Source organism: Halichoerus grypus, chromosome 5, assembly GCF_964656455.1.
Source record: "Halichoerus grypus chromosome 5, mHalGry1.hap1.1, whole genome shotgun sequence".
In the NCBI taxonomy this organism is placed as follows: Eukaryota; Metazoa; Chordata; class Mammalia; order Carnivora; family Phocidae; genus Halichoerus; species Halichoerus grypus.
The window spans coordinates 40,310,561-40,333,188 of record NC_135716.1 but is presented as its reverse complement, the minus strand read 5'-3'; the positions used below and the strand labels follow the sequence as shown (position 1 = coordinate 40,333,188).

At 41.3% G+C, this 22,628-nt stretch overlaps 1 long non-coding RNA gene across 1 annotated transcript in view; it reads left to right on the top strand.

The window, feature by feature from the left end:
* LOC144381837 (uncharacterized) overlaps positions 1-22,628 on the top strand; it is a 196,082-nt gene that overhangs the window by 136,058 nt on the left and 37,396 nt on the right. The window lies entirely within an intron of this gene.

Here is a 22,628-nt window from a genome sequence, read left to right as displayed (position 1 = left end):
TTCTCATGAAGCTCTGTCTCTTTGCCCCCATTTCCCTCAGTTCACAGCTTCATATGAAGCTATAGCCCTCTGTGTTAGGTCAGTACTTTATTTTCTAGCTCCTTCCATAATCAAGAAAACCTTAGCCCCATGGCTTCATGCAGAGAACCTGGCTCTATACCTACTTGTAAATGGAGCACCTTTAGTTCTTATTACCCTGCTGCCTCTACTTCTGACTCCAGGAACCCAGCAGACCCATGGCTTCAACCCTGACTTTAGATTTTTTATAGATATTTTGAGCCTATATATGTCTTATGATTTCATCCCTTTCTGTTCTCATCTATTATTTGGAAGAGAGGCGAAGCCACATCATGAAGCTATCTTGCCTGGGAAACTTATTTTTAAATGTATAATTCCCTGAACCATGGGCCTAGTGTAATGGGATTTCCCTATAACTTCTAGCCACATGGAACCTCTTAGTCATGCCCTTGACTTCTGGAAGGCAGGAATGTGCAGTCCTTCACTTAATATTCTTAGTATTGGAGGGTCTTCATGCTGGAGGATCCTCTTGGAGGACTGACTACATTCAGAGTTCAGAAGATGGGTGGAAATCAGTTCTCCTCCAGATTATTCCAGTCCATACTGTGTGCCTACAGATGGGCTTAGGAAGTCTCTTTTCTGATCATTCTCTCCCTTCTTCTTCCTCATGATCCTTTCTACATTTCCTAAGGTTTCCTCTTCCCAGCTTTTGTTTTTCTCAATGGGGCTGAGTGCTGGTGGAGCTGGTGATTGTGTGTGCTTTCGGTCCTGCATAGAGAGGGGAGGTCATGAGGAAAAGTGGCTGTTCCCAAATATTCTGAGAGCATAGCTCTGGTATATTATTTTGTTAAGTGTCTGAGCCTCTTTTCCCTGCATTTCAAAGACCTTCTTCTATTATGCTTTGTGGCCAGGTTCCCTGGAAGGAGATGGTTTTGCTTCTAGTCCCAGAAAGGCGGTGCAAAGGAAAAGCAAATCCCATCCTGCCACACTTTCACAGAATTAAGTTGAATCCCATGAAATGCCACAGAATATATACCTTTTGGAAAACTTCTATTGCCCATTCTAAGTTTTTGAGACCCACAAACTGAATCTAAGGTATCTGTTGAAACTTCTAACCCACCCTACAAAATAGGATCAAAACAGGCAACTTCTTGAGCACTTTTGAATAATACACTAACAGGCACAAATTGGTAGAATCCAATTAGAAGTATAGCTTAAACATTTAAAAGGAGTATGGTGGTGGTTGAATCACCTGATCATTTCAAGATAGAAGACTTCAAGTCATATGGGAATCAGTTTTATTTCTCCAGTAATTTCAGGGCATAATGTGGTAAATACATGAGATTATTTTACTTTATTTGAAAAATAATTCATTTCAGTTTTTGCAGCTCTCTTAAATAAAATCTGCTTGGTACCTCCAAAGGCTGGAAACTCTTTTTGTATTTCTTGCCCAATCAGGTTTTCTGCCTCCCAGAAGGGACCATTTCCTCAAGGTGTATAGTCTCTGGAATCAGATAATTTAATGTCACAATCCTCTCCCAATATTCAGATTTTATTCACTTTGCTTCTGATGAAGGAGAACTGCTTTTGAGACAAGAGGGGCAATGGTGGTGGAAGCAAAGGGCCATCAGTCTACCCTCATTTTCCAGTCTCCAGAGTGAAGCAAGTTTTATTAGAGAAATTAGTCTGTTGCTCCCAAGCGTTTGGAGAGTTGTATCATCAGAGACTAAGTTCTAGGGGATGTGCAGCAGATAAATGGACTTTTTGACCCATGACACTGGTAATTGATCATCTGCTAGAAGGAACTGAGAAGGGAGGGCACCTGAGAGCAGGAGAGACCATCCTCTGACCAGGAATTCGTAAATTCAGAGGCCTCAGTGACCTGTTTTAAGACCCTGTCCAATTTGGGTGGTTCCTAAAAATAGACCATATTGTAATGACACATGGATGTTTTATAGTCCCATTTATCTAGGTATGACAATATTAATTGAACTGTCAAATTGCTGAGGATGAAGCTGCTTGGTCCAAATACTTGGAATTACAGAGAAAGAAATTCCCAGGGGGTCAAGGCAGCTGGACTCAATGTGGAATGCAAAACTCCTAAGGGTAGCTGCCTGTCTGCCTTTATCTGGTCAGAGATTCCAGGGAGCTGCTGGACTCATTCATGCTTGAATGATTATATTAAGAAGCCTGGATCTTGCAGAGGTGTCTCAGGCAAACATGTTGTGTGCACAGCTGGTTCTGTTACCTTAAAATACCAGTTAGCCTTGAATTAAGGCTTTGATGAAAGATGTCAGTGTTGATCTTGGGAAACTCTCTACACATTAATTCAAGAGCTGTGTTAGCCAGAGTTTGAGGCATAGGTTGGAGATGTACTAAGAGGGGAAAAGGAAGCAAGGCATTATTTTCCATGTTATCTGCCTCTAGATGGGGAAAGGTGTCAGACCTTGCCACCTTCTGAAATTTGGGGTGGGAGTTAAAATACAGATTACCATTGATTACAAAGCGTTTAGTTCATTCAATCATGAATCCAGCATTCAGCATTTTCTCCATGGGCATGCAGCAGTGGCAGCTCTATAAGATACAAGAAGGGAATTAATTAACTCTTGGTCTTGTAAATAGCAACCTGGAATTCTAACTGCCCAGGATCCTCTGAAGAATAAATTCATTGAGTCAGTCCAGTTTTTGCAACTGTCATGAAACCACTTAAAAATTTTATGTTTAAAAACCTCGCCCAAATTTGCTATTTAAAAATGTGCTGTGGTGTGGAATACATGCGCCATAAGGAAACAGTTCTGGAAACTTGTCATCCAAGGTAGGTGAGTTCTAGCCTCTGCCCAGCTGGTCTAAGAGAAGTACCATTGTATGGAAATTTTAAGTAATGTCTAACTGCCTGCTTCCATCCAGAAAGCCTTTGAGGGAGAGAATCGATCACTTCCCTATTTTGCACGCATTGTCTTTATCAATATATCCCCCCAGTTGAGACTTATCAGCCCCATGTGCTATTGACTCTAGACTTGCCTGTTTATCTGCTCACTATGATCTCCCTTCTAAATGAGATGATATATGTCAAATTGCTTTGTAAATTGTGAGCCTTTTTTCTGTTAATTATTTTTCTTGCCTTCGTATCTTTACTTTGTTCTCTCCGTTTAGTGTCCCCTCCACTTCTCAGTGTTCATTCAGAATTTCCCCAGTTTTCTAAGGTTGGCGCATAGCTATCTGCAGCTAATAGATGCTCAGTAAATACCTAAGTAATAAAAGGTTGTCTCAAGACCCAGCTTTTTCATGAAACCTCTCCCAAGTCATCTCCTGGTAATGCACCCATTAGGTGGCTTCCTAAGGTGAGTATGGGTACAGTCACCATCATCAGCAGGACCGCCATTATCTGGAGCCCCTACCTGCTCTGTGCTCTCTGGAGCCCTCCCTGTGCCAGAGTCATATTGTGTTCAGGGCAGGCATGGAAAGCATGGCTATGTCCTCTTCTTTGTTCCTCTATGCTTTAAGGTAGGAAAATAATTCTGCTTTGTCTCTTAATTTCTCAGAGTTCAGAAAAAATGCAGCTGTATGTTCTTGACTAACATTTCTCAACCTTCTTGTAGTTTGGACAAATCCAAGTTAGGGACATTGTGCTGTATTCCATCCATCCATTTATTCATTCCCAAAACCATTTATTGGAACTTCAGGGTGTCTGCCACTGGGCCAGATACTTAGAATACAGTGATGATAAGGTAGATTCCTTGCTCTCAGGAAGTTAGAGGGTGATATTGAGCAGACTTTGTGTGTCTGCTTCTTTCATTTTTAGGTGTTTTCCCTAAAAGATTTCTCAGATTCTCAGCAAGTAGACTCTTGGCAGGGCTGGTTCACTTTTCTCACAGGTGAGGCCAGGCAGATATAATGGGGCTGCATTTCACAGCTATCCTGATTGGAGAAGGTGGTAGGCAATGAGGGGGGTGGGGTGGGAATCTCTAGGGCTTTTGTTCACTCCCTTCAAAGATCATGTGCCTGGGGCTTACCTTTCTACACTAATCCCTGCCTTGCTCAATGTCAGGATTCCCACTCTTGGCTTCAGGAGGGTTATAAAACTGATGAACTATTGAATGGGCCTTGTCCACGTGAGACAGTTTGGATGGACCAGGAAGATTCTTGGGTGGCATGTGGCTATTGGAGGAAGTGCTCAGAGTTGGAAATGAGGACAGTTAAGATGATGCTCAGCACAAGCGATGAAGGAGCTCACAGGAATGGTGACTGATAGTCTGCAGCTTTGGGATCAGCTACCACATGGATCCTTGGTGCTGGTGAATGGCCTTGTGTTGGGCAAGAGACTGGACCATCTCTCAGAGCTGACTCAGTTCTTCTTGAGGGTCACTCTATGTCTGGCCCTCTCAGCATCAATTCACAGAGCTCTGTCCAGGTTAAGCATCCCCCCTTCCTAGGCTGGACAGCTCTCACCTGGTCTCTGTACACACTCTCTGACTCTTCATTTATTTTTCCCCTTGGTTCATTAATTTGAGCAATTTCTCAGGGTGTTATTGGCTTTGGAATAATTAAATAATGCCCCCACCAATATTTCCAACTCAACCTCACTTCTTACCCCCATCATGCTTGAGGGGGGGAGGTGCCACGTTTCTCACAGATCAAAACTACAGGCTTATAAACTCTAAGTTTTGCTTCTTTCATCGTATAGCTTTTAATTCTCAAAGATCTTTTCTCTTAAAAAGACTGGTTCCTACAACACAGAAATTTTTGGCTTTCCACATTTTTGTTTCTGTTATGAATTTTTAACATCTATGTAAAACTTCAGAAATTGAACATTAAAGCAGTTTTTTGTTTTTTGTTTGTTTGTTTTTTTCATCTCTGCTATAATTCTACCTGGGTCAGTGAATGGGTAGGTGTGGGTTCCAATAAGTTGTCCTGGTGGCTCCAAGGAAGATTGTTATTTAAAATTTTCAAATTTCATCCCAGTATTCATGTCTGAGGCTCAGCAGAAAAATATAGGTTAGGGTTTAACAGGGCCCCTTACTACATCACTTATAACATTCTGATTTATCTCACCTCCTACCATTTTAATCGAGAGAGAGAGAGAGAGACACACACACACACAGTATGGCTCCTTTAAGATATCCAAAGCTAACAGAAAAGCCATAGCTATGAGAGAGGGACGCTGGTTTAGGAAAGATGACAATAGATAACTTTAGTTTGAAACTAACAGATCTGTAGCAGAAGGCAAGGACAACTTTGGAGCAAATTCAGAGCAGCTGAGGGTCCCAATTATTCAGAAAAATCAAAGTATATCATTAGAAAAACTGTGTGCAGGTGATAGATTGTGAAGGAAGAAATGTGAATGGCCTTACTTTACTAGAAATGTGCTTGTCTTACTTTACTAGAAACTGAACAACAATCAGAATGGCAAAGAGTAAAAAAGTCTATTAATGCTAAGAGTTGTCAAGGTGGATGGTGGGCATTTGCTTACTTTTCTATTAGGATAGTAAACTTAGATATTCAGAACATTGTGAAGTACAGTTTGACAATAAGTATTGAAATCCTTAGACAATGTATATGCTTAAAGAGAGTATTTATCAAATAAAGCAGTTTCACCCAGGTATGCACAAAGAATGTTTATCATAGCATTCTTTATAAAGGAAAATTAGAAAATATCTAGATAAAAATCAATGGAGGATTGGTTAAATTATGATGTACAATCACCATGATAATGTTGATCTTTATTGATCAGGAAATATAACCATCATGTATTCTTTAAGGAGGAAAAAATAAGACTATAAAGCCTTACTATTTTGGTAAAAATTTTAAAATGACATGCATATTTATATATAGAAAAAGTTTAAAAGGATGAAATGCTATCTCTGGGCTGTGAGATTATAGGTGCTTTTTATTTTATATTTGTATTTTCTGAATGCTTAATAATCAGAACAAAAAATATTTCTTCTTAGGAATACAGTTTCAGTTATTTGTCTTTTTCCTCTGATCAATAGCTGGAAAATGGCTGGAAGAGATGAGGTAGAGAAACAGGCAAAGGTCTTGGGACAGCTCTGGAAACCTAAGATGGTGACCTGCTTTCTGGTATGAAGAAAAAAGAAGGTTCAATAAACAGTTTAAGTGGAGATTTCCTTTCTTTTAACTTTTGTTCTGCCTGGTGTATTGCCCTATTATAAGAAGGTATTTGTCATACCATACTGATACTTTCTTTTCCTTAAGAGAGAATGCTATATTTTGATGTCTCATGGAGGTAGTGGAGCATGTTTATTTGTCTCTGTAGGGCTATTTATGCTTTTTATCTTCTCTAACAGCATCAAAATGGAAACCATCCCCAAAGGTAACAAGGCTGCCTTATGTTCATCATCTTAGAGGATGTCTGAAGAGGCTGGAGGGAGCAAGTCCCTAGGATAAAATGGAGAATGAATCCCAGGATGGTTAATCTAGTGTGGTTTAGAAGTCTAGTTTGAAATTACCTATTTTTTTAAACAACAGAAATAAGCATAGCAAACATGGCCTTACCTTGGTAGGTCCACGGTCAGCTTTGAGCTTGGATCTATCTACTTCCTGTCTGCAGAGGAGTCACACCTCACAGACTCAGCAACAGGTTGCTTGTATGTGGGAATGGTCGGGGATTGTAGGAGGGTTATCAGAGTTACTACACGTCTCAGATTTGAACTATATCTTATAGACTGGAATTTTATCATTTTTATGTCAGGAAGACTCTCAGGCTTATGCTGTTTCCATCCTTCAGTGAATAGATTTCAGCCAATAGCTTCAGCCAATAGCTTTTGTGAATGTATTTCTGCAAAGTACAAGAAAATGCACAGTTTGGTTTAATCTGCAAGTAAATGAAACATTCCTCCTCTGATTTCATTAGTGTGTTTAAATTCATTTCCCAAACCCACATTAGTATCAAAGGGTAAAGTCCATCTCAGCCCACAATTAGTGACTTTATATATATGATTTTAATTTGATCATTAAAACCTGTATGTTTAATGGTCTCTGAGCTCTGCAGCCTGATTTCTCTCCCCACCCCCCTTGACCCTGCCAGTCCTTACTTCACTCTAGCTTTGTGCAGTGACCTCTCTGCCCCTGCCAGCTTCTTTCTCTGGCCAGGCCCACGTATGCGTAACTGAAATATCATGAATTCCAGATGAGTGGGATCCAAATTTGTGAGGTTATTCTATATGCTTATTAATTCCACTGCCCCACACAGGTGGAAATGTGGTTTTAAAAGATGTTGGACACTGAATTTTCCCCATGCATTGCAAGGATGGAAAAAACATGTGCTAAATAACTGAGCTGACCGGCTGCAGAACCGTAGTACTCAAGAGCTCTTAAATTTTTATAATGGCCTGCCTACCTTTGGTGGTCTCGTTACTAGGCTTTGGTAATTGTACTTTGGGACTCTAATGGTGGAAGCATGAGGTAACCTTGCTTTAAGATTTCTTAAATGAGTTAATACCTGGGAGGTGCCCTTGCCCTCTTTCACCCGTTAAACAGCGTTTCTTTGTCTTTTGGCTTATATTAAATGCACTTAAGAGGACAAAAGAGGTCCTAGAGGGAATAAAAAAAAAGTGTACTGGACTGAGATTTTAAAATACACCTAGTAAACGTCAAATCCTGCATCCAAACTTATGATAGGAATCTAGGTGGTAGTCTGCATCATTTGTTTGAAAGAACACTAGCTGCCGTGGATGGGAACTGTGTGTGTAGATGGAAAATAAATTGGAAAAACTGAGTCAGCATGATGGCAAATAGTAGGCCAAAGATGGCTTTCTTTTGAAATAGGTAATTGAAGCAAAGTGCTTTTAAAGTTTCACTTAGTTAATTAAAAAGTCCCAATTATTCATTTGGTGTCAGACATGCTGGTCTCAGCTCTAGTTGAATATGGGGTGAGTCGTTCACTCTTGTAAGCCCTAGTTTCCTTATCTGGTTAACGGGAATGGCAGTAGTATCTGTTTCATAGTCGTTATGTGGATTAAATGAAAGAATTCTTACAAAACATTTAAATAGCATCATGCCTGGATTCAGTACATACCGTTAATTTACGGGTGCTTTGCTGTCTATAGATGATGTTATTTCTGCTCCAGACTTGAAGGATGTGATATAGTTCCACACAAAATATCTCATTTGATTCTTCCCACTGTCCTTTGAGGTAGGCAGGGTAGGGGTTTTTTAATCACACCGTATTAGGGTAGGGTAGGCTGCAGTAACTGGCCACAAAGCTTTAGTGGCCCAACGCAGTCAATGTTTGTTTATTTCTTGTGTGTGAAATAGTCCCAGTCAGATATTTTGGTTAAAGGTCAGCTTTCTTTCACATGGTGATCCTGGGATATGTTTTCCAGCTTTGCCATCTTCGATGTGTGGCTATTTAGGTCTCCAGCATTAACCACATCCAGTTGGTGGGAAGAGAAAAAGGGGGCACACCACTTTTGTTCATAGTGTGTCGGCCAGTCACATGGCCATGCTTAGCCACAAAGGAAGCGAGGTTATGTGCTCTAGCCGTGTGCCCAGGAAGAGGAGGAAACAGACTTACAGCGGGCAGTTGGCAGCCTCCATCACACACTCCGTTAACCGGATGAAACTCCAGTCCAGGGGAGCTGGACTGATTTGCCCACTGTGGCATAGACCTTTGTGGCCATTGTCTGGCATGGTGGGGTATAATGTGATTCTCAGCTAGAATAACAGGTGAGGGGCCGTGGAGAGGGTATAGAAGGAAAGGAAGAGTGGAGGTGACAGAGGCCTAGCCTTGATATTAGGCCTGGCGGTGCCGCACCCCGCACATTCCCCGCGGACTCTCACAGCAGCTCTGTTTAGTGCCCTAGGAGAGCTTTAACTTCCGCTTTGCTTGAATTTCTTGCTGTTTCTTGCTCCCATCTGTAGATGCCTGGTGGGCCGCTAGTCCTGGGTAAGAGTTTCAAATCACCACTGAGATAAAACAATAGCACCTCTCCAACTGCTATTGTTTCAGGCACCCTGGCTGCAGGCTCAGGGAGAAAACCTTGAATCAATTTGTCTTGTGGAGGCTGAGGGGTTGGCTGCCTGCCCTTCACAACTTGTTAAAATGAACACTTAGACTCTGGGAGGGGGTGAAGCTAAATCTGTGGGGTGATTCTCCGTGATCCTCTCTGCTGATTTTTTTTTATTTTTTTTATTTTATTTTTTTAGGTTCTAGGATGTCAGTGTCACAGTGACAGTGTTGGGAGTCGGGGGAGCACTGAGCCTTCCATTTCTTTTCTTTCCTACCTGAAATGCTTTTGAAAACACTTCAAATTGCCTGGAATTTTGCCCAGATACTTTTTCTCTCCCGGCCGGACTCAAACGTTCTGCCAGAGTTGTTCCTTTGGTACAAGAGTCTCAGAAGACCACAGCTCCTCCCTTTGTCTGAGGGGTGATTAATACCCAGGTCACATATGCTTCAGACACGCTGCCGAAGGGGCTCCCCCTCTACCCTGGCCAGTGGTCGATTGGACCAGCCAACAAGTTTTGTTTTGCTTGACATGAAAGCTGGTTGAAGTTAAGCAGGAGACATGTTTTTGTTTCTTTAATAAATAAAAGTAAGGACCCTGTACATGAATAAAAGTAAAAGTCACTCCCCTGAGGTTTTTAGGCTTCCAAAAATAGTCCCAAGCTTCGCCAAGGCTAATGCAGCCAGAATTTCCATGGAAAGCTTCGCTGGTGAGGAAGAGGCAGTGCCAGTGGGTGTACAAACAGGCTGCCCGGCCTCTCCACCCCCCACCCCTTCCTGTCTCAGGCCCTGGGAGTTTAGAAAACAGGTTTTTGAAATTGTGTTCATTTTCTGATTCGAGATAAAGAGCAGGGCAGCGGCAGCAGTATTTATCATGGAATCCAATTGGAGGGCTGCAGGGAGGGGGGGGATGTAGACAGTGAGGTGGATTTATACGGGGGAGAGGGGGAAATTTGTCCCTGTCAGCCAGTGAAGACATACGTCTTTAAAAAAAGAAAGATGGGGCAAGAAAATTATACTAAGTAAATTGATGTTTAAAAAAACTTTAAAAAAAATTTTTATTTGACACAGTGAGAGAGAGAGAGAGCACAGGCAAGGGGAGCAGCAGACAGAGGGAGAGGGAGAAGCAGGCTCCTCGCTGAGCAAGGAGCCCAATGTGGGGCTCGATCCCAGGACCCTGAGATCATGACCTGAGCCGAAGGCAGTTGCTTAACTGACTGAGCCACCCAGGCATCCCCCCAAAAAACTGTTTTAAAGTGGCTTTCCCCTCCTCTAACTGATTATTCATGGCGAAGGTGAGCTGGTTAGCAGCAAGAAATGGTCTTCTAGTATTTTTAGCTGGAGACCCCTCTTGGGATTTGCCCCGCAGCTTAGGGCCTGCTCTGGCAGACATCCTATGTGTGGATTACTCACCTTGTTCACCTGCAGCTGTGGCCAACTTGTTTCTCTTTGAGTGAATTGGTCCAAGGTATTAACATTTGTCTTCTTAGCAAATCTTACTGAAGTTGAGTGTTTCAGGGACCATTAGAAATATGAGAAAGAAAGAACTGCACTGGCTAGGCTGGATTGCACCTCTCCCCACTACTGGGCACCTTAGAAGTTGCTGTGGCTTTTGCAGGGGGAAAAACCTGGAAGTCTCGAGGAACACAGATGTAAAAAATAAGCACCTTTTTGTTGGGGAGGGAATGAGGATGATGGTAATGTCTTTAGCTATTAAAAATTCAGCTCTGCTTGAGAAAGAGTGCATTAGTTGCTTTAAAAAAGATTTTTATAAACAAATCTGTCCTTAACTAAATCAAGGTGATTTTCAAAAATGAGAAAATCCTCCAATGGGTAACTCAAGCTGAATAAAAGAGGCAAATACTCTTCCTTCCTATTACAAGGCATAACTTGATTTTTCTTGTTTGCCCAATTTAGAAGTGTGTATATGAAGGATGGTCGAACGTGTATGTGTGTGTTGGGTATGGAAGGGGGTTTATTATATACATTATCAGAAACTTGCCAAATACTCCTCAGTTTGAAAGACAGAAAAAGCAAACTAAAATGGATAATAATTATAAGTATTATTTTATACTTTTGTGTGGGCCAAATATTCATGACAATGAAGAGACTTTTAGGAACAAGTCCCCCAGGGTCATGTTCTGCCTATGGTTGGGGGAGGCTATATGGGGTCAGGAGGGACTGGGATGAAGTGGTCATACTTCCCCACAATAGCTGAGTAGCGGAGTTAGGCTCTTCATGCAGAGATGCTTGTTCAGACAAACAAATTGGATCGCAAGTCTTTCTTCAGAAACTCAGTATCCCTTCTTGGTGAGGCGATCAAGAGTTTGATAGCATAGGAGACAAAGATATGTCATCTTATTTCCTTTGATTACATTGGGGGGGAATATAGAAAAGCTCATTAACTGTGAAAAATAATACAAGGCATAGTTTCACTCTCGAGTCTCCAAAGAAATAGTTTTAAAAGGACCTCCTCGTAGGTTTCTCAAAAAGTTAAAAATAGAACTGATCCAGCAATCACATTACTGGGTATTTACCAAGAGAATACAAGAACACTAATTCAAAGGGATATGCACACCCCTATGTTTATAGCAGCATTATTTACAGTAGCCAAGATATGGAAGCAGCCCAAGTGTCCATTGACTGATGAATGGATAAAGAAGATGTGGTATATATACAATGTAATATTATTCAGCCATAAAAAAGAGTGAAATCCTGCCATTTACAATGACATGGATGGAGCTAGAGAGTATTATGCTAAGAAGGCAAGTCAGAGAAAGACAAATATCTTATGATTTCACTCATATGTGGATTTTAAGAAACAAAACAAATGAGCAAAGGAAAAAGACCAAGAAATAGATTCTTAATTATAGAGAACAAACTGATGGTGACCAGAGGGGAGGTGGGTGGGGGGATGGGTGAAATAGGTGATGGGGATTAAGGAAAGCACTTGTGATGAGCACTGGGTGCTGTATGGAAGTGTTGAATCACTGTATCATACCTGAAACTAATAGAAAACTGTTAACTAATTAAAATAAAAACTTAAAAAAATTTAAAAAATGCATTCACATAAAAATAACTCATTTGAGAGGGATTCTATGAGGAGTCTTTTGGAAAATGAATAAAACATTTGAATGAAAAATAAAAGGACCTCCTAATCACTTAAATTTTTAAACAAAACTATAATCACAACTCTTTTTTTTGTAGCTAAGAAAGAACTCCTGAATTGCAAAGGCAAGTAATTCTACTTGGAACAGAAGTCTGTTTTTCCTGTGCATACTGAAGCTCTGTGAGAGTCTGTGAAAATGTCTATTTTTCATGCTTCTGGTGATGGTTGCCTTTTTAAATTTTAGCTATACACACTCTTAAAAGGAGAATCCCATCATGTATGTTTTGACGCCAAACCCTTCAGATATTTGTTTTGTTGGAGAATATAGTGTCGATCAAGAAATGTTTTAGTCTCATGAAGGAAACATTTTACTGTAAATGTTCAAGATCTCAAATCCACTCATGAATTCATGTCTTTGTAATGGGAAAACATCTGGGTAAAGGGTAAAAAAATCAGTGTATAAAGGAAATTGTGTTTTTTTTTAATAGTACATCAGATTTTCAAATGTGAGTACACTCCAGCAGTGTACCTCTTGTATAAAGCAATGCTTCCTTTCGTATAAGGACATCCTGCTCTTTCCAGCTGCAGTCATAGTAAGTTTCAGTAAACAAACCCGTCCTTACCATACGCTGTGCCTTTCACAATTCTACAGACTTCAATTTTAATCCTACAATTTTAGTCATTAGAAGGGGCTTGCGTGTTGGACCTGTCCTCCTAAGGAATTTTCTTTCCCTTCTTCGTGAAGTTTCTATCGTCCTTCGGCAGGTGTGCCTGCATCTCCAATAACTAGAATCATGGACTGTTGCATGCCTTGTAGGACACCTAGACTTGGCTCTGAATTTATAGCTGAAGAAATTGTGGCCCAGAATGGTAAAGGGACTTCTCTCAGCTCAATGTGAAGAGAAGTATCACCTGCTTTGTTGCCCAAAATGTTTCTCAAGGCTCTCATCACCTCTTTCTCCCCACAGCCACTGCCCTGCTTCAGCCTTCATCACCTTTTCTTTGGGCCCTAACATCACCGCCCCTTGTCTGGCCTTTCCCAATCTTCCCCTGTCCACTTTACACCCTTGCTACTGAAGTTAGATTAATCCATCTAAAATATGCGTATGGTGAATGTCCCTTCTGTGCTAAGACACCCCCCGCGTCACCTTTAGGATGAATTCCAAGGTCCCGGCCACTCTGTGACTGAACCCTGTGTATCTCTCTAGCCTCGTTTGCCATCTTTTCCATCTCATTCTTTATGCTTTCTGGATACTGAGCTGCCTTCGGTGCCCACATCCACAGCTACCAAACTGTCGCTCACCTTGAGGTTGTGGTCATGCTGTTCTTGTATCGGGCAGATACTTTGGCTGCGATAAATGAAGCCAAACCCAGTTGACCTGGTCAGAAAAGAAATTTATTAAACCAACATTGGGCAGCTCATAGAATTACCACAAAGACTGAAGAACTGGGTCAGAGGCTACCCAGCTGAAACTAGCTCAAATCACACTCTGAAGCAGGTGTATTGAGGTTGTATTGTTGTGGTCCCCAGACTGCAGCCTGCTCTGCCTGCGTCTTGACCCTGGGACTGGAGGCTGCCCTGACTCCCGTGGCACTGTCTGTAGAAGCTGGACCTTCATATGGCCGCTCGCAGTACCAGAAGTGATTTTTTTTTTTTTTTTGTGGTCTGTGTTTCTTTGTGTCATTAGCTCTCAATTTAATGTTTTTGACATGTGGACCTGCTTGTCCAAGCCTAAGTCACATGTCTGCCCCTAATTGCGTAGGATGGGGAAAAGATAGTATCTGAAATGTTCACCTTCTATGCAGGGAAACCCACAAAGCTTCAAAAGGAGGGAAATTCCCCAAAGGAAGTTCAGATATTGAGCAGCCTAAAGAGTGACAGCTGTCCACTATGATTCTTCAGCCTTTGTGACAATTCTGTGAGTTGCCCAGCATTCTTTCATGGCTTACTTTGATGCACTCTTCCACATTTATTTACCTAGTTAATTCTTGCTCATGTTTTCATATAAGCACAAGCGTCTTTGCCTCAAGGAAACCTTCTTTGCACCCAGGTTGGGATTGGTCTCGCCCATAGTCCTTTGGGCATATTTATGCTTTATCGTTTATGACACTTTATTGTATTTCTGTTTAGGTATTTGTTACTATTAGGTATTTTGTTCCTGTTTAGGTATCCACCTCTCATTTTTAAACTCTCCACGCACGCGTAGGTACTGTGCCTTAGGTATCTTTGGACACTCAGTGCTTCCTATAGTGTTTGGCTAATTGACCTGCCTGATGAATTCATTCATTAATTTGTTCACTGTTAGTTGAACTGAATAGAACTGAGTTGCCAAAGGTTACACAGGTTAATAGTGGCACAGGTGGGAGTAATCCCCAAGTCTCTTGACTTCATTATTTCTGAAAGAAACAGGAACATCCCTCCTTTCCCCCTCTTTCACCCCTCATCCCTATTAATTTCTCTCCATGGTTTGGATTCTATCAGTCTTCTTCATTCTTTTTTTTTTTTTTTTAAGATTTTATTTATTTGACAGGGAGAGACACAGCAAGAGAGGGGACACAAGCAGGGGGAGTGGGAGAGGGAGAAGCAGGCTTCCTGCCGAGCAGGGAGCCCTATGCGGGGCTCGATCCCAGGACCCTGGGATCATGACCTGAGCCGAAGGCAGACACTTAACGACTGAGCCACCCAGGCACCCCTATCAGTCTTCTTCATTCTGAGTGGATTCTTTGCCAACCACTACTATGGCAAATGGTTTAAGGAACTCAGAGCTATTTATTTTTTTTATTACGTTATGTTAGTCACCATACAGTACACATTAGTTTTTGATGTAGTGTTCCATGATTCATTGTTTGCGTATAACACTCAGTGCTATTGATTTGTAAACTGTGGTCCTGTCCTGGATTTTGGGAAGATACCTGTAGCCACAATTTGGCCTTGAATCATTGTGTTACAAATTGAATAGGCTTCCTTGGAGCAGAAGTCCTAACAGATCAATAGTTTGGCCCATGGACCCTCTGGCTAAGAAGTGCATGCATTTTTAAGAGGAACATAAGCACAGCTCATACCAGTCATACAGCAGCTTGGGTAGATGGATTTATGCTACAGCAGTCATCCCTGGGTAGAAATGTGGGCCAAGAGCCAGGAGACCCTAGTTCAATTTCCAGTTAAGTCATCTCTGTTTATTTCTCACAGAATACATATTTAAAAAAAGTTGAAATTAAAACGTCATGCTTAAAACACTCTATAGTAAACAGAGGTCTTAAAAGAAAAGCTGTTGCCAGCACCACTTTTTGTTAAAGCTGTATCCAATTTAAAGTTTATTTTATACCCGGGATACAGAATGGTGTGTAGAGTGCTATAAGAAGTCCCCACACATCTGGGCAGGACTGATCAGAGATTTTGGCAGGCTTTTCTCTGGACAGGCTATCCACATGCTTGGGGTGGCTTTGGGCATTGGTGGATGCATGTGGATCTGCACATGGGACATTGGAAACTAGATGTGTGCATCTATAACCCACTCCTTTCTGCCACACTTCACAGGTCCATAGGTATCGCCTTTCTCTTCATGTCCTTCCCCACCCCTATCACCCCACCACCTTCAGATTAGTCTCTGCATCCACTGTTTCCCCTTTCCAGTCAGCATGGATCATTTCACTCATATCGTCTCTGCTTCAACTCAATTAGTGCCTCCTATTGTTCTTAGGATGAGGGTGAAATCCTTAATATGGCCCAAGCTCTTAGATTTGGGCCCATCTTTTCTCCAGCCTGGTCTGGCAACCACCCTGTTGCCTCTGTTCTCCATGGGGCAGCTGTACTGGGTTGTCAGTACCACGAGTTTGTGCCATGCCTCTCCTGCCCCAAGGACACCCTCATGATATTTCTTCTGTTTGGGAACATCTTCGTGACTCTCCCCCCATTCTCTTCACCTAGTTAATGCCTACTCATCCTTCCAATTTCCGTTCAGAAGTCACTTCTTTAGGAAACTCTTCCCTAACCTCCTACTCACTGTGAGTCCCCCTTGCTTATACTCTTATAACACTGCAAGAGCATTCTTTTTCTTTTCAGCATTTATCATCATGTGAACTTAGACATTTATTTCTGTGATTATTTGAATAATCTTTCATTGTCTCTAACATTAATGAAACATTTATCCAAAACTTACTGCATATAGATGGTCTCTGACTTATGATGTTCGACTTACAATTTTTCTACTTTACGATGGTACAAAAGTGATACCCATTCAGTAGAAACAATACTTTGAATTTTGAATTTGGATTTTTTTCCCAGGCTAGGGATATATGCAGGATGATCCTTTGTCACGATGCTGATCAGGGGCAGTGAGCCACAGCTCCCAGCCAACTATGCGTCCACAGGGTAAACAACCTCTACACTCAAAACCATTCTGTTTTCTGCTTTCAGTACAGCATTCAGTAAATTACATGAGATAGTCAACATTTTATTATAAAATTGGCTTTGTATTGGATAATTTTTGCCCAACTGTAGGCTCCTGTAAGTGTTCTGAGCATGTTTAAAGTAGGCTGGGCTAAGCTGTGATGTTCAGTAGGTTAGGTGTATTAAATGCATTTTCAACTTATGAGCTTTTTTTCTCCAAGATTTTATTTAAATTCAAGTTAACATATAGTGTAGTATTAGTTTCAGGAGTAGAATCTAGTGATTCATCACTTACACATAATACCCAGTGCTCATCACAACAAGTGCCCTCCTTAATGCCCATCACCCATTTAGCCCATTCCCATGACCCACCTCCCCTCCAGCAACCCTCAATTTTTTCTCTATAGTTAAGAGTCTCTTATGTTTTGCTTCCCTCTCTGTTTTTATCTTATTTTTATTTTCCTTCACTTCCCCTATGTTCATCTGTTTTGTTTCTTAAATTTTCAACTTACAGTGGATTTATCTGGATGTAACCTCATCGTAAAGCAAGGAAGATCTGTATTTGACAATTTCTAAGTCCTCTCAATGTACTGACTTATTTAATTGTCACATAATTGAGGAAGTATGTCCTATTACTGTCCTTCCTGAGGGCTTAAGTAGCTTGGTCACAGGCACACAGCTAGTAGACGTAGAGTTGGGATTTGAACCTAGGCTGACTGACCCCAGTGTGTACAGATTTAATCAAGACCTTGCATTGCCTTCTGGTAGACCAAGATTTCTCAATCTTTGATTATTGCTCCCTTAAAGAGCACTTTTTAGATATGTTTTACTAATCCTCCCCCTGGAAAATTTTAATACTACAGATATACTGTCATGGGCAGAATAGTGGCTCTCCTCCCTGCCCCCACCTCAAGACATCTATATCTTAGACCCTGGAACCTGTGAATAAGTCATAATACATGGAAAGGGGGAATTAAAGCTGCAGATGGATTAAAGTTTGTTAATTAGCTGACCTTGAGATGGGAAGATTATCCTGGATTATCCTGGTGGGCCCAGTATAATTACAAGTGTTCTCATAAGTGAAAGAGGGAGGCGGGAGAGTCAATGTGAGGGAGATGGCAGTGTGAGAAAGACTTGACTGTCATTGCTGGCTTTGAAGATAGAAGAGGGCCAAGAGTCAGGGAATGTGGGCAACCTCTAGAAACTGGAAAAGGCAAGGAAACTGATTCTTCCCCAGAGTTTACAGAAGGAATGCAGTCTTGCCAAGGCCTTGATTTCAACCCAGTGAGACCCATTTCAGACTTCTGACTCCAGAATTGAAGATAATAAATTTGTGTTAACACAAATTTAGTAGTTTAAGATAATTTGTTACAGCAACAATAGGTATATTGTTATATATATTGTATATGTATATACATATATAAAAATATGTATATGTGTACAATATGTGTATATATATGTGTGTATGTATATGCACATGTATGTGTACAGTTGCATATATGTCATGTACTATATAGATATCTGTTTTATACATAAAATGAGTAAGGTTTCTTCACCACCTAGGAACTGGTTTGTTCCCCTTTGGGGCAGTAGTGCTCCTGTTGAGAATGCATGTACTGGACCACAAGAATAAGAATCATCTCTGGCTTCGATCACTCTTCTGCCTGGTGTCTGACGCATTGTAGGCAGTCAATAAATATTTGTTGATTGAGTGAATGAGTAAATAGGTGAATGACTATGAATGACTTGAATTAAGGGTCATAATCCTGTTGATGAAAAATAAAGCAGGCTAAAGGACTAACTCCATGTTGGAAGTGGGAGAATCAGCATTTTTGAATACCTGTGAGACTGTAGTGTTGTGAATGGCATGTTTATCTCCACAGATTTATCAGTGTCTGAGGGCACCTTTAGCATTGGCTAAAGTGATCAAGGCACCAAAGAAAGGGACTTGAGCATGTACTCTGTGACATCCAGTGAGCACAACGGTAGGCAAATGGCCTTGGTTTGCAAAGCTCTAGGATTTGATCTTAAACGAGCCATTCTAAGTTTTATATGGAGCCAAGAGCTTCAGGGACAGATGCTGTTTTTCTGCCAGTTCTCCCTCTTCTCTCTTATCTGTCAGGTGTCCACTTGGAAAGAGCTTAAGGTTCCATAATCGGTGACCCAGCTTGTGCAGGAGAACCCACATTCCCACGTGATTTTCTGGCCACCGCCCTGGCTCTGGGGAGGGTGTGGACTCTTCCTAGGGCCTGCTCTGTATGTGTATTATAGTGATGATGGGAGCACTAAACTACCTTGGATGACAGGCCATGCTGGCTTTGGTTATGCTCCTGGTGCTGGCAAGTTAAGCACATTCCTTTCTAATTCTCCTAGAGATGCTGTGTGGGACAGCCAGGCAGAACCACCCCATTGGGGTGAATCCAGGGGGATGAAGTGAAGAATGTGCCGAGCTCTGCACTTCCATGCCAACTGGGAATGGCCAGAGTCCGGAGGATTGCTGGAGGAGAAGCTGGGGGTCTTTGGAGAGGTGGCCAAGATGGGGGGTGGGGCACTGCACAGCCCAGGAGGCCTTTGGGGGAGTTATTTCACAGTTACATGTGAAGGATGGGTTCAGAGCTGTACTTGGCAGAGTCTGTCGCTTCACTTGATCTTACCACATGGCAGTGCTGGTCTCCAGGGCCCATGCATAGCTAACAAGGAACACTTGTCTGGCATTCACGTTTACAAATAACTTTCCAGTGCAAGATTTTGGGACGGTGAGTCTTGAGAGGGCCTGGTCTAGCCTCTCAGTGGCTGTTTTGTTTCCATATTTTAGCTATCATAGATTCCAATGCCTACTAGGTGCAGTGATAACAGCAAACACAAACATTTGGATTGCATTTTCCATTCAATATGTTTTTTGACTTCTGTTAGCTCAATGGAAGTTGTGAGACTGGATCTTATACTTTCATTTTTCAGATGAGAAAAACTTAGCAAAGCAAATTAACACGCACTATTGATTAGGCTATAGAAAATAATAACATGATCTACCTAAGTATGGCACTACTGTAAGTACTTTATTCATTTAATTCCTAGAGTATTGGAGTAGCCATTATTATTACTCTGTTTACAAATGCAAAAATCGAGGTGCAAGATGACAAACTACTTGCCCAAGCTCATATAACTATTAAGAATAGATAGGCAGGGTTTGAACCCAGGCAGCCTGGCATCACAGACTGCCATTTCAACCTCTGTGCCGTTCTGTATCCCTACACATTATTTCCAGGGCTGAATTCCACACCCTTATTCATCTCTACTGTGGTTACCTCTTTATGCCAAGCAATCTGTGAAGGAAAATGACATTATTCCTGCTTATAGTCTGGTTGGGGAGAAAGGTATGTACCAGGTAAAAGCCATAGGGGTCCAGGGGGGTGGTGTGGGACCTCGAAGAATAGCCTAGGAGACTTAAATCTGGTGGTATCTACAGCCCCTTCCCTGCTGATCTTGCCCACTCTGGCTTCCCAGTCCCAAATTGTCTCTTAAAGGGAGTCCCCCTTGTCATTTTCCTAGATTAGTCTTTTTGACCTTATATTTGGGGGATTTGGGGACCATGCCTCTGGGAAGTTTCTCCTAGGAAATTCACCCCATATGCAACATGATTAGCAAACGCAGAGGTCACTGGTCACTTATAACCAGTAAGCGAACTGCTCTAAAGAAATATTCTAAATTGTCCTATGCTAGGTGCCTGAAATGGAGAACTTTTGGGCTCTGGCCTTTCCTGGCTGGTTTCTCATCAACTTGGAAGGATCATCTGTTGCTGCCTCTGTTGGGTGCTGCCTTTTCTAATTTTGGATTGAACCCAGCACTCCATGGCTACTTTCCCCAGCCACTAGCCCAGTTCAGCCTTGACTACTACCTCCCCAAGGGCATCATTTTCTAGACTGTAGTGCCATCTTTTGCCTATATTTTGCAAACCCCAAATTGGAATTTGTAGGTGTGGCATGTATTTATATACTTTTGGGGATAATGCTTTAAAATATTTGAAATTAGAGGTGTATTTTGGTTTTCCGAACATTTGGTTGCTATCACCACCACTATAATTTTGCCAGAATCCCTATAGTCTGATTGTTGTGACCATTTCTTTCTTCCTGCCAAGCCATGACAGAATCTCTATTTCCTTTTTTTTTTTTTTATAATTTTTTTTTTTTTTTTTTTTTTAAGATTCTATTTATTTATTTGACAGAGAGACACAGCGAGAGAGGAAACACAAGCAGGGGGAGTGGGAGAGGGAGAAGCAGGCTTCCCGCCAAGCAGGGAGCCCGATGCGGGGCTCGATCCCAGGACCCTGGGACCATGACCTGAGCCGAAGGCAGACGCTTAACAACTGAGCCACCCAGGCGCCCCAGAATCTCTATTTCCTGCATTGGGGTTCTCTCGGCTCTCTCTCTCTCTCTCTCTCTCTCTTTTTTTTTTTTTTGCCTACTTCAAGTCTATGCCACAGCTTGAAAAGGTGATTACTCTGCATGCATGATTGTATCACTAAGTAATATAAGACCATTTGATGTTTGCTTAGCCCTTTACTTTTAACCTTGATGTAGCTTTTAGTACCTGCATTAGAGTTCTTTGTTTTCACATCTGTTTCTTTTATAGATCATAAACTTCTTAAGATCAGGGATCCTTCCTCATTTATCTTTGCATTCTCATTCCAAGCATGGTATTGGGAACACAATGTGTGTCCAAAAAATGGTGTAGAAAAATCAAATTAATGTCTTTTTCTACACCAAAAAATGATGTAGAAAAATCAAATTAATGTTTCATAGATGATTCACTTTTATCACCCCCTGAGTCACAACTATATATGTATGTCTCCTCTACCAAGCGTTAAGCTGTTAGCTTGGACCATCTAGTACAAACTGTAGATTAATATTATTTTTTTCTGTAGCATGTGGTAATAAAACTAATAAAACTAATTAGCATGCTAAAGGAGTCTGTGCTCATTCATACTGATAATTCTAATAAAAAACATTCATATAATACTATATGCCAGGCACTGTTATAGGACATAGCAGAGATTATTACAACATTATATCCATTTTGCCAAGAACTAAAGTAATTTGCCCAAGGTGATGCTGCCAAGTGATCAAGTTGGGATTGAATCTTGTAGAGTGAACCAGAGGCCAAGCACTTAGACACTATGCTACATTTCCTTTTGAGTAAGCTAATTAGCATCTACTGAGATCCTGTGTGATAGATGCTTCTCCTCTCATTTTCTTATATAACCTTGACAATAAGATTAAGAGATAAGTATAATTATTAGGTCTTTTAAAATTTTTTTTCTTCCAAGATTTTATTTAAATCCACCATATAGTGTAGTATTGGTTTCAGGAGTAAAATCTAGTGATTCATCACTTACGTAGAACACCCAGTGCTCATCACAACACATGCCCTCCTTAACGCCCATCACCCATTTATAAAGCCCATCCCCCTACTGACCTCCTCTCCAGCAACCCTCAGTTTTTCCTCTATAGTTAAGTCTCATATGGTTTGCCTCCTTTCTGTTTTTATCTTTTTTTTAAGATTTTTTATTTATTTGAGAAAGTGCGCACATGAGAGAGAGCATAAGCGGGGGGAGGGGCAAAGGGAGAGGGAGAAGCAGACTCCCAGCTGAGTAGGGAGCCAGACGTGGGGCTCGATCCCAGGACCCTGAGATCATGACCTGAGCTGAAGGCAGACACTTAACCGACTGAGCCTCCCAGGTGTCCCTCTTTGTTTTTATCTTATTTTTCTTTCCCTGCCCCTATGTTCATCTGTTTTGTTTCTTAAATTCCACATATAAGTGAAATCATATGATATTTGTCTTTCTCTGCCTGACTTATTTTGTTTAGCATAATATACTCTAGTTCCATCCATGTGGTAGCAAATGGCAAGATTTCATTTTTTTTTTTGATGGCTAATATTCCATTGTGTATATATATATACACCACATCTTTATCCATTTATCAGTTGATGGACATTTGGGCTCTTTGCATAATTAGGCTATTGTTGATAATGCAGCTATAAACATCAGGGTGCATGTGCCCCTTCAAACCAGTATTTTTGTATTCTTCAGGTAAATACCTACTGGTGCAATTGCTGGGTCATAGGGTAGTTCTGTTTTTACCTTTTTG